The 13,971-nt window shown below is 36.9% G+C and overlaps 1 protein-coding gene across 2 annotated transcripts in view; it reads right to left on the reverse strand.

Moving 5' to 3' along the window:
• Su(Tpl) (Suppressor of Triplolethal) overlaps positions 1 to 13,971 on the reverse strand; it is a 404,282-nt gene that overhangs the window by 273,427 nt on the left and 116,884 nt on the right. The gene's annotated exons all lie outside the window — the stretch shown is intronic.

The following is a 13,971-nucleotide window of genomic DNA, read 5'->3' on the forward strand; positions in this document are numbered from 1 at the left end:
TAAGATTCTATTGTGTGATGTGAAAGGAACTTTCTCTGCAAGCATCACGAATTTGCACTCTGCTGTTAAGGACTATTTCAAAATGCTATGTTGTTAAGTGAAAGTGTCATGAACTGGTTTACGATACTGAATCTTGCAGTATATACAGTATATTTGCATAGCGAAGATTATTTTTAATCACAATTGCATAAAGGGGAGTAGACAGAATGTGGTATTGACAAAGGAATAAAATTTATAAAGGGAAAAACGGACATTTTACAATGAGCGTAGGATTTAATTTTCACAAATGTAACTGCATCATGCTGTTGGGAGTGCATTATGCAAGTACGTGATGTATGGAAGTATTCTAAAGCAATCATGACAGCACAGATTCATTATTTGCCAAGACTGTTTTCTTCCGGGTTGAGTGTGGAAAGTCATTTTTCAAATTTATCTGATTTATTGTTTTCTTCTCTTCTCTCTCTAGCTGCGTTTTCCAAAGATTCACACAGTTTCATTTGGTCACTAGGTAATGATCAGGTATACAAATTTAAGGTAATAATAACCTTTGTTTTACTCTACACCCTTGACGATTTTTTTTTATACCATAAGTCACATTGCTCTGTGTTAGGATGTAAAATGAGTATCTCTATGCGGAAGTAAAATCATCATCTCTATTTACCTTTCCTCATTATTGTTACCCACGAACAGAGGCGTATTTCGGGGTGCTATCCAGCTCAAGCCCCCCCCCCCCCCCTCGAAATAAATTTGTTAGTTTTTCGTATTCCACGTACAACAATAATCCTTCTTACCATTTCTAAGAATTTCACTGACTTTCCATTTTCTTATGCTCTTTGTTCAGAAACAATACTGTATTTGTCAAACTTCATTCCCTGTTACTTTCTTTCATTTCTCCTATCACTTTCGACCGCTGTTTCTTGGGATTCAAGTCGGCCGTCGTCAGTAACACCAAAACTAAGAGGGGGTGATAAGCGAAACTGGTGTTCAACAACAACTTCCACGATATCAACATAACGGGATTTAGTTACTGTAGCAAAGCAATATTTACATCATTTATTCATAAAAAAGGTAAATGTTTGAACTAAAGAAAATCAAGAGGGGGGAATAAGTAGCCTGGGAAATTAGGTAGGCCAAGAGGATGTTTCCCTAAATTATTGTATCATATCACATAAGATTCACCAGTCTGCAATTCTTGCCTTAAAAACTGCTATCAGTATATTTCCGCTTCAACTTGTCTCAACGTTTTCTTTCTGGTGAAAAGGTACACAGATAAAACTGAATATTTTTTCTCAAATGAAATCAGTTAAGTTGAAATGAGATTACATACAAATATTCAACGTGTGTTTGCAGAAGCGTCATTTCAGATTTGCCTTTGGAGGGGGGTGGGGGGTAAGATCCTCCACTGACATACGAGTTTCTCGTTTTTTCCTAGTATATTAGTAGACAATCGATTAAAATATATTTAATTCTCAAACTCAGGTGGGCAATTGACCCCTGTTCCGTGTGGTGCATAGCCCCCCCCCCCCCGATAAAAAAATCCTAAATACGCCATTGCCCACGAAATTAGATTTGGGGCTTTCTCGTCTCGAAACGTGTGTGTTTCTATTGGAAGAGTTCTGCCTCGTCTCGTTTCATGGGCAACATTATTTACACATACAATTGCAGGAAAAAGGAACTAGCCTGCAGACGCTGTTGTACTTTTTAGCTGTCCCGCCTACCTACGTTAAAGTAAACAAACTTTGTCTTAGGAAATTCTACAATGGCTGCTGTATGAGACTATTGAAACAAGCCTACAGAGGATTTAATACTAATTACATACAAGAACTCTAGAACACGAAAGTTCATTTTCTTAGCAGGGCTGTGAAGGTAGTGACGAAAGTTTTATTCTTTTATATGGAGACTGTTTTCAGATTAACTCCAGAGGTCCCTGATACACTACAGAAGCATTCCTTAAAGTGGGGATTAATTTTATTAGAATGATCTACGGGTCACTGTAATAATATTAATTAGTACTGTCTTAATAGTATATTGGTATTAATGAAATAAAACACTATTTTTATTTTCGAGCGACGACAGGAGAGAAGAAAGTACAGTGATCGTGATACATTCTAATACGAAATTTCAATGAATTTATACGTTTCATGGACCTTACATACCGAAAAAAAAGTGACTTTCGAATTTCCAATACGTTCGTTTGTCCCTATGTCTGTATACTCGTCTAAAGGCCAAACTATTGAACGTATCTGCAACCAGTTGTACAGAGAAGGGTCGTATTTTCTCCCCTCCCAACAAGGGAGCCGATCCTGGGGACCAAGGGGGACCGGGCCCCCAAAGCTCATGTGGGCCCCTATTGTATATTTGAATATACAATATTTGGAATAATTTGAATGCAATTTATCTTACAATCTTCATATTATATATATATATATATATATATATATATATATATATATATATATATATATATATATATATATATATATATATATATATATATATATATACCTTCTGTATCTGAATGGGCCCTCCAAATTTACAGAGAAATCGGCGCCCCCCAATAAGGGTAGTTTACTGAAGGGTGAAAATGAAATATTCTCTGAAAAACGACCCAGGCGATTTTGTCCAAGTTACATAAATATTAAACTTCATTAATAATCTGACAATATGGCACAATTCATTTGACCTGAGAAAAAATGGAATTTAAGTTTAACGTCCCACGATTATGCCCTTTCGGTAAGAAAGATGATGATTAAAGCAAGTGAATGATGGAATAATTAGTGGAATGAGAAAGTGGGAGGAAACGGTAGTACCCCGAGAAAGCACACGAACATGATGTCCACCACAAGGATATTTGGCTAAGGATCGAACCAGAGACCCCAAGCACCAGAGGTAAGCACTCTACCACTGAGGCACCGTGCCCCCTTAACCTGAAAAAAAAAATCACAAACGATAGTTTACTCTTGGAGTTGAGTTCTTTCGGACAATTTTTTTTTCCAAAATGATTCAGGTGATTTTATCCACATTTCATAAATATCACATTAATAACCCATAATGCTGCATACATTATACCTCATGAAAAATTTCACAAATTCCATCAATGACCTAATATATGACACAAGAAATTTCTCACGAAAACACCTACAGAACAGATTACTTTGGGGGGCTGGGTTTCCTTCGGACAAAGTTCCTTGAAAACGCCTCATAATTTTGTTCATATTTCACAAATGTTTCAGCAATAACTGCAGAGTAACGTTATTTGGACTAAGAAACGAATAGCTAATGCGGTGGTCCATAGCCTATTAGCTATTTATTTATAACTGCTTCTTTTCTCAGATAACTGAAGACTCTTAAGAATATTTTGGAACTTTTTTTTTTTTATATATGTTGGATTATATCTATACATATTTTCAGGGCTAGAAGGAATAACAGAGTAATGTACCGTAGGGTTTTGTAGGCACGCAAATCACATAGAGCGCGCATGGCAAACTAGATGCATATTTAGTACATGTAATATTTGTATATTGCAAAAATAATTTATTATTATGTATTATTGGGCTGGATTATTCGGAGTTTAATGTCCTCGCAGCACCTAGGCCACATGAGACGTGAACTTACACTTAACATGGAATCAGAAACATATGACGAGATCTCAGTGAGAATAGAACCCGGTTCTCTCACCACAAAACTGCTTACGCTAACCATATAGACGTAAGAGACCTCTTAAGATACAGCCTGATACACAGCTAATATGGGATTTCCATTCGAAACCAGTGTATTACGATTTACAATAATTATACCCTAAAACCATTTATTTTCTGGAAGTTAGTCACTTTTCAGTAGAACCGATGGAGGCTCTTGGGCACAAAGAGCTCACAAAGAAGGTAGTTATGAAAGAGAGCCTATGCAAACATATATATATATATATATATATATATATATATATATATATATATATATATATATATATATATATATATATATATATATATATATATATATATATATATATATATTTAAAAAAAGTGAGCAACTTACACTAAAATACAAATTGCTAAGCAAAGCAACGTTTATTTATAAAATACTAAATATGTGACAGTTTCGCCAACTAACTGAACATACTGGCTTCATCAGACACTGTCAAATGAAACTGTCACACATTTAGTATTTTATAAATAAACGTTGCTTTGCTGAGCAATTTGTATTTTTAGTGTAAGTTATTTAATATAGCAAAGCTACTATGAATGAGAAAAAAAAGTGGGACTATAGGAACAGACATTATGAAGTTATTGATGGTCGAGAAATCAAAGGATGATTACAGATTATATAATCTGATGTTGTTGTGAAAATGAAATATACGTGTTGGAAACGACTGTTAATATAACGGAGTATTTCCTGCTAGAGATTTAGAATAAAAGTTTATATAATGTTTCAAGTCTTTAGATCTGGTTTGGAATAAAATTTGTTGTTGAGTGGCGAACGGAGACAATTTTCAATGTAAAATGAACCACTCTGAAAATCCAACGACTAAAACATACGATACAATTACGGGTAGAATTCTAGCTCAAGAAAATATGTTCCTGAAGTGAGTTATCTCGACTGACCGGAATATTTTGGCTAATATTGGTCTATTACATCATCGTTCGAATTAAGTGGCATCGAGGTATTGTTCGAACTAGATTTTACCGAGGTTAATATATTTTAGAAAAACAGTCCCGTTCATACTGAAAAAATAGTTACAATTATTAAAGTAGTATGTTCTTCTTGTTGCTATTTGGAAACAAAGGTACAAATATGTTCATAATTTATGCAAGTCAAACTCGATAAGCTATATATAAGTTCGTAAGTATTTTCTGTTTGCAGCAATATTAACACGTGTGTCATAGCAAACAGCGAAGAAGTAAATCGACCTAAACGTCCATTATCTTAAGAATGTTTACGTCGTTCGATTAACAAAAGCTTGACAACGTCGCAACTCCCCACCAAAGGTCATCGGCTCCTGTGTTGATAAAAGCAGACGTTCATATGTAAAAGGAAACCTACTTGGTTGACAAATCCTATTTGTTTCTACCATTAATATATATTACATTTATAAGTATTTTAATATTTCAAGCGATTCACACACTCTACTCCTAATTCATATTTTTAACACTATTCCAGAAAAATATTACAATTTTGGAATACAATTTAAAGTATTGTAAAAATATTATTTACTAAAATTAAATAACACTTTATGCAACTAAAATCAATATTTTATTTGGGCCAAATAGCAGGACTTTACAGTCATATAAAATTTTGCTCGCTTCTCCATGTAATGTTCCAAATTACCGTATTTCCATCCAATAGAGTAAATATGAATTTCTCTGCTGATGGTGGGGTGCAGATTATACATACAACGAGCTACACCTCACTTAACTAGCGCTGTTTCTGGTTGTTGATAGCTAACTCAGGATTAATTTGTAACAATTCTGCCCAAACATTACCTTCGACGACGCAAAAGATTTTCACAGGTAACAAATAACGCGATCTTTGAACTCAGTAATCAATTGACGGGGCATTAATTTTGCAGACACTTTATTGAACTGCAGTGAATCATGGACAATAATACCATATGCTGAACCAACTCTATTACCCAAAGTGGTGGCTAATTTCTTCATAGTACTACGTCCATTTACTTTTACAAGCTCTTCCACTACGCTATGTTTTCGGTCTCACCATTCCATGTGGTGTACCAAGTTACAAGGTGTCTCCCCACGTTTTAAACTTCCAACACTATTAGTATACTTCCTATAGGAACACACAAGAATTTCCGTACTGCAGTTTTCATTCTGCGATGAATATCAATTGGTTCACCCTCACTACTTAAAAAAACATACCATAGCTTACGGTAAATAATAGTGTTGCCCTCGAGATGAGACGGGAAATAAAGTTTTCTCGTTTCATAAATTTTATAGAATTCTTCCCTCGAAGAATTCTTGTAAAAGTCTCGTCTCAATTCTCAGAAAACTTTTCTCGTTTCATTATGTAGATATCCTGATTTACTTCTTAATTTCATCAAGAAGTTATCAGAATACTTTCGTGCCACAAGAGGTCTACAAAGGGTGTAATATAAGAACATTTAAACCATATTTATTATTGGAGTACACTGTATAATGATTTGCGTATCTTTAAATGTTGATAAATTCTATTCACTACGTTTATCAATTTGTAGTTTTTAAACTATGAATCATGTAACACTAAAATAAATCTGAGAATTGAGTGAGCTACTGTTGCCCATGAGACTCAAGAAGTTTGTTCCGTTTCGAATAAATATATTTCTTGGCTCTAAAACGCGATGACACGAGAAATGCCTCGTCTCGTTAACAATAAATCGATAAAATACCTATACTTTATTTACATTCTAATTTTACATTGTTTATTATAAAAGCATATTGTACGAGGGCTATTTTTTTAAAACTAAGATTCGAATATCAAAAACAAAACTATTAAAGATAATGCAGTACATTTCTGATTATTTCCTCTGTATACATTAAGCTATTTTTCTACGTAGTTATGTTTGTTTAAACATTTTATCATTGCGTTCACGTTTTTGTATGTCCACGTCGTAGAAATCACCTGCCTGTGACCGAAGCAAACCTGCAATCGTTGTTCTCATTGCGGATATTGGTTATGTTTATTGTTTCTGTCGAAATTCGCACCCGTGCCGTATGGGTATGAGGCGACACTAGCTGCAGCGTCAGTTTGGGCAATTAAAATGCTTCGTCTGCTTAGGAGAATCAGATCTTTTGGATGGGAGCCACTAAACCACCCACCGTACAGACCGTACCTCACGCCGAGCGATTATCATCTGTTCCCCTACCTGAAGCAGTTTCTTACCGGTCAACGATATGACATCGATGAAGAAGTGAAAACCTACGTTTGAAGATTCGCTTCGGTCACAGGCGAGTGATTTCTACGATGTGAGCATACAAAAACTTGTCGAACGCTATGATAAATGTCTAAACAAACATGGTAACTATGTAGAAAAAAAAAATAGCTGAACGTGCACAGAGGAAATAACCAAAAATGTACGGTACAATCGTTACTAGTTTTGTTCTTTTATATATATATATATATATAACAGCCCTCATACTTTGAAGCAGTGGTTCCGTCATCCCTCTAGAGCGGTTTCTCAACCTTTGATACGCGTACCACTGGTGGCACGCGAGCCGCTGTTGGTGGTACGTACGACCTATGGTGGTACTCCAGTTTAAAAGGTAAGGAACCCCTGCTCAAGAGGACATGTATCCCCACAAACAGAATATGGCACAAGAAACTCAGGTTCCAGCCGAGGTCGTGTGGTGACGTTGCATATCGTCTCGCTGTTGAAAGGGATGCTAAACTCATTCTCAAATAAAAGAATATAAGTTATTTAAGCAGCAAAACTATTATATTTATTAGGGATGGGCACAAGCGAGGTTTTTTTCAAACTCGACTCGACTCGAAACAGACATCTTTGAGCTCGACTCGAATTTGGGTCGAGTTGAGCCAAAACGAACCAATTTGAGATAAGTCCTGTGTTGAAGTTTCAAGTACTCTCTTCAAATATCCTACATAGACATCAATGATATTACTACAACTTATTATTTATAATAATAATAATAATAATAATAATAATAATAATAATAATAATAATAATAATAATAATAATAGCATCAATTACCCGCTTCGCTGGGTTAAATTAAGAAAACAGTAATATGTTTTGTTAGTCACTTTTTACTATTACTAACGCGCTCCTTGATATTGGTCATTTTTCGATGATTTTTATATATCTCCTATCCTCCCAATGTTGTGCCACGGCATCGGAATTGAATTCAATTTTGATTTAAATGGCATCAGAAGTGTCACTGTTCATCTCAGCGACCTCAAAAACTATAGATTCGACACTAATATCGGTCATTTTCGATCATTTGTAAATGCCTAATTTACTTCGTCAAAGTGATGACAAAAATCATCATAGTCCCTAACCTCATCTTGAAAATTTGATCAAGATCGGTTGGGTGGTTCAACAGTTCTTAAGTTTTGTTTTTTCTGTCCCCCTCCACCCCTAAGTTGTACCGTCAAATTAAATAGCCAAAAACACTCCCAGATCAGAACCGCATCTACGTGGAAAATTTGATCGAGATCGGTTGGGCGGTTCAAGAGATTAAGAGTCACAAACAGTCACTTTCAATTTTATAATATAGATTATCATTATAACAACACCGTGTATAACCATGAAAGGAACGTGATTTGTATCTAAATACTAAAAACTAGTGGACTATTGATCTCAGTCGTCAGGAAACAATGACATCGTTCACGAGGTTCTGGGTTTGAGTTCAGGAGTAGCAAGTATTCAGGCTCGAGCCAAAAATTGTTAAAAGTTATAGAGCGCCGGCCAAATATGTTCAAAACTCTTCGGTCCGGATACAGGGTTATCAACGGCTCGAGCGGCTCGGCTCGCAGCTCATTCACTATCAAGCCGAACCGATAAGTGAGTGGAGCCAACAGCTAACTCGAGCCGAGCTCATTGCTCACCCCAACCGAGCCGGTTCGAGCCATCGGCTCAGTTTTACTGACAAACTGAGCTCATGGACTCGTTGCCGGTGGCTCATCCCAATCAAGTCGTCTCGAGTCATTGTTCAATTGCCGGCTCAAGCTATTCGCTTAGTTGAACCGAGCCGAGCCGGTTGACGTTACAACCTGGGTTGGGCTTCTGCTTGGGCTCAAAAATTCGCCCAAGGCAGGTCTCAGCCTTGATGGTAAGAACTACAATATATACTTGTATTGATGCTCACGACATTTGAGGCTGTCTCGCTATAAAAATTTATTGTCGTCTCGTTATAGAAACGAGACGAACCTCCGTCGTGAGCAACACAAAGTATTCCAAATCACTGCTTACATTTCTCATGGCTCTCGCTTTCCAGTCTAATCAGGTCATGATTTCAAAACGAGTTAAAACAAGATGAACGAGCGAGCTATTTATCAAACTCGACTCTACTCGAAACTCGACCTCAAAAGCAGGAACTGAACTCGAGAAAATTACCTTTGACTCGACTCTTGCCCATCCCTAATATTTATTCAGAAAATGAAATTTTTATATTAACACCCCACGGTTATATTCTTTAGTTAAAGGAGAGGATTAATTAATGAACTGAATGATTATAAAATCTGGTAGAATAAGAAAGTGGGAGGAAATGGGAGAATCCACGGACACCCTGCCGTCCACCAAGAACTCACTTCACCTGTGATCGAATCACGAACCTCTACTGTGCCAGTATACTACAGAATACGTGGGTATGAATTTGAAACAGGCTGCATGATTTTTACCCGTTAATTTAACCCAGACTTCATGTCTTAATTCATTTTATGTTACAAATAAACTTTCATGATCCTTCAATATGATGATTCACCAAAGAATGAGGAAAGTACTAACACCCACCGAATACTTGGCTATTATACTGTTCCGAACAGAAAGAATGTGAGATGAGACCTATCCACTTACTCCAAAGTAGCAAAAAATGTCACTGTGAATAACATTTATTGTCAATTCACCCAGCAGCTGACTTCCTAAGACGTAATCAAATAAAATCACAAAATATCAAACTTTCACAGGAGGAAAGAAATTTTTGTTGACAGTGTGAGATGTCCTCCCTATAAGGTAGCTAACTGTGTATTCTATGAAATGTCCGCAATACTTTGGCATTACCTTTACCTTCCCGTGCACGTGCTACTTTTTAAAGGTCAACTCAAGTCAGCCGATTACGATGACCAATCCTGCTTTACTTGCCGCTGCCTGTCACTTGAGAGAAATCTCTACAGCTCCATCCCAAACTATCACCCATAAGAGAAATGCTTTTTCTTCGCAAGGCTTTCCAGTTGTGAACAATAACAATAATAATGAATCCTTAATTCGCATATAACTGTCATCTAACCAATATTAAACAACAACTATTAATATTGGCAAAGTACCTTTATTCAGGTCGAGATCAGAATACTGGAAAGTAAGTTTGGTCTATTGCTAATGAAACTACTTATCAAAAAAAAAATTAAAAGTCTCACAAAATCGTATTGAAATTCAATTGAATGCAATTCAATAACAGTAGCTGTGATTTTTTTAAAAGTAATACATATTTGTAACGTCTCCAACTCTATAATATACGGATTGATTTTTATTTTTTTTATTATTATTATTATTATTATTATTATTATTATTATTTTGCTTAGCTCTGAAATATGCTGGAGATAAGAATGGGTCGAGCAAGTTTGTATCCAGAATTTTGGAACTTGTTTTCTCGCAATAATATATATATATATATATATATATATATATATATAGAGAGAGAGAGAGAGAGAGAGAGATTACATTTGTGGAAGTTACAAGTTAAAAGCTCTTTTGTGGTTGGACTTTGCGTCCATTTAGCATCGAGGCTACCTAGTCTAGCCATAAATTCTGTCAGACACTTTTTTTTGTGAATATGTGAAATATGGTTTGAGATTTTTCAATCTGCTTTTAATATGTTATAACCACATATATTCTTTACAATTGGCACCTATCAAACTTCAAAATGTCCACCATTGGCACGCGCACGGGCTTTGAGTCTCTTGGGCCAGTCATCTATTGCAGTACGGAGAGTATCAATCGGAAAATCCGCCACTGTTGCCACCAAGGAACGCTTCAAACTTTTAAGTGAAGGGTCTTTTCTTGCAGACCATGTCTTCTAACACTGCCCACAGTTTGTAGTCCAGAGGGTTTAAATCGGGGCTACCAGAAGGCCACTCAGCACTGAAGATGAAATCTGATACATTGGCTTCCAACCACTGTTGTGTCATCCTTGCCTTATGAGCTGGCGCAGAATCCTGCTGGAAGGTCCAGTGATCATTGTTAAACATGGTGTCACTCAAGTCCTTCACAATAGGCTCCAGAACAGTTTCCAAATATACCCTGGCACTTGTTTTTACACCTTGCTCACAAAAGTGAAATCTGGTGTGGCCTTCATAGCTCACCCCCCACCAAAACATGACTAAGGAGGGGTGGTGACCTCTCTGAACCTTAGGAACTCTCCCACGAGCTTCTCGAGAGCTTGCTGCATATATCCTATCATTTTGGCGGTTAAAACTCTCTTTAATGTAAATATTTTCTCGTCGGCAAAGAGGATTTGCCAATGTCCATTGTTGGCGTACCGCTGTAGGAGCTGTCTTGCTTCAGTTTCCTCTGCTGCTTCAGCTGTGGTGTCAAGAAATGCTCCGTGCTCCGCCGATAAGCTCTGACCTTCAGGTCTTCAGAAAGTAACCTGGATATTGATGTTGGGGCCATGCTGAGCTCCCGTGCCATGATCTTCTGCTTCCGGAGTGGATTTCGCCGCACACGAGCAGCCACTGCTTTAACAGCTGCCACTGTTCTCACACTGCGAGGACGACCACCCCTTCGCCGGCCACGTACACTGCCGGTCTCAGTAAACCGCTGGATTGTGCGGTAAACAAATCTTTTGCTGATTTTCAGAAGTTTCAGCAGTTTGAAAATCTCACTTAGTGAATTTCCATCCTTATGCAAGGCAAACACTGCAACTCTTTATTTTTGTACTCACTCCATTCCATGCTTAAGCGAAGCAGATCCACCCGTTCTCTTTCCCTGTTCGACACACACTGGCCAGGGCTGACCTTGAGCTAAATTGTACCTTGCCACCTGCACAACAAGTTCTACAGTCCAAGCCAAAAGTTTGTGACAATATTTATGGCTAGACTAGGTATATGAGAGGTGTACCAAATGAGCTCCCGTCGGGAATCGAGTCAGTCTCTCCCGCACCGAAAACGCAAAAGCAAATAATACGACGGAACTCTCTGAGCTAAAAGTATTTAAGGCTTGTGAATAGTTAAGATACTGGAGAATGTATTGAATGCTATACTTAAATGAAGTGTATTTTCTTGCTAAATGGATTTGCGGCGAGGGTTACTATACACACTAACATAATTAAGCGGCCAGGTATTTCAGTAGTACAGATCACTTATATTAATCCTATTATATATATAGTATACAGGGTGTTCGAAAACAACACTAACGACATTTGAGAGGTGATTCTTGACACGAAGATAAGACAAAAAGTATAGACCAACCTGGGTGCACAAGTGCTGTTTTTCGCAGTTATAGGCTGCCGATAACATTCAAAAATGAACTTTAATGGCTCATAGCTCAAAAACTATGGACCTACCGTAGTCGGGTCAAGACTTCACTTAGGAACTAATATGTGCACTATCTAAAAAAAAGTTTCAGAATCCTGCGGTACTCACGTAACAATTTTTATAGGGGTAGTTGGTGAGTGCTTTTAATTTTTGTCCGTAGCCAACCTCCCCCTCTAAGAATTGTTGCATCAGTGCCTCAGAATTCTCAACATGAATTTTTGGATCGAGTACATATTACTTCCTAAGTGAAGTCTTGACCCGACACGGTAAGTCCCATAGTTTGGGAGCTATGGACCTTTAAAGTTCATTTTTCATGTTTTCGACAGCCTATAACTCCGAAAGGAAGCCATTTGTACACTCACGTTGGTCTATACTTTGTCTTATCTTGGTGGCTGGAATCACCTCCCAAACGTTGTTGGTGTTGTATTGAAACAATTTGATTTGTTGTTTAGAGTCCCTTCCTGCAATGACGCTACATGAGACGTGGACCTACAGCTTACCATGCAATCCGAACCACATGCGCTCTCGCCAGGAATCGAACCAGTCTCCTACCCAAAATGGTTCATAAGCTAACCAGTTGGCTACGAGGGGTTGGCTACGAAAATGGCGCCCATGGACCACAGAGCACTATTTCACATGTCATAATAAAGCAACTTATATACTTTTCGGGTCTTTGTCTGGAGACACGAATTGCACTATATGGCAACGTCGCAAATAAAGAACCATAGAGTAGATCTACTGAGCTCTCAAATAGTTGCATCGATTTTTTTTTTTTTTCAGATGGCAGCCAAAGTACATATAGATTGATACTAGCATCACTTATTAGTGTAGCAGTCGATTCAACTGCTTGTTGTATTCGTAGAGTAATGGTAAGGGCTTCAAGTTAATCTGCGACGTTGCCACAGTGAAATTTTGATTCTCCATACCGGCTCCAATTTCTTAAACTGAATCATGTTATTCTGCAATTATTATTGAAACATACAAACAAAATTGTATGGCGTTTTCGGAAAACCTAGTCTGAAGAAAACTCACCTCGAAAAATAAACTCTCTTTTTTTGATTTTTTTTTCCAGAAGAAATGACTTATCCTGTATTGCAGTGTTAATAACGAACTAGTTCCTTATGCAATATAAGCAAAATCACTTAAGTCCTTTTTGAGAAAACTATCTGAAAAGAACTCCGTCCCAAAAATAAACTATCCCTTGCAGATTTTCCAGGGTAAATGAGTTATGCCATATTATCAGGTTATTTGTGAAACATTTTTATGAAATATGAACTAAATCGTATGCTTTTTTTTTTTTTTCTGAAAAATTGTTCGAAGAGAACTCATTCCCCAAGAGTAAACATTCCTTTTGGGTTTTCCCAGAGACATTACTTATACCACAACATAGGGTTGTTAATGAAATATTGATGTATGATATATATATATATATATATATATATAAGCAAAATCGTTCGAATAACTTTCCAGTAAATCGTACATTACATATACAGGGTGTATAAAAAAGGTCTTTACAACTTTGAAAACTCAGATTTATTTTTTATTTATTTAGCTTAGACATGGTTTTGGTGTCATTTTGTAACAAAATACATATATATATTTTTTTTACCTTATACCTAACAGGTGCAATGTGGCTTTAGGAGGTGATTCCTGACACCCAGATAAGGTAAATATATACGGAACTGGTATGTGCCTGGTATGGAACTTAGGAATTGGTATGTGCCCTATCCAAATATCTAAGTTTCAAAATCCTATGGTATTCCTCAACAATTTTTA

This window comes from Thermobia domestica, chromosome 12 (assembly GCF_964235325.1).
Source record: "Thermobia domestica chromosome 12, izTheDome1.hap1.1, whole genome shotgun sequence".
Taxonomy (NCBI): domain Eukaryota; kingdom Metazoa; phylum Arthropoda; class Insecta; order Zygentoma; family Lepismatidae; genus Thermobia; species Thermobia domestica.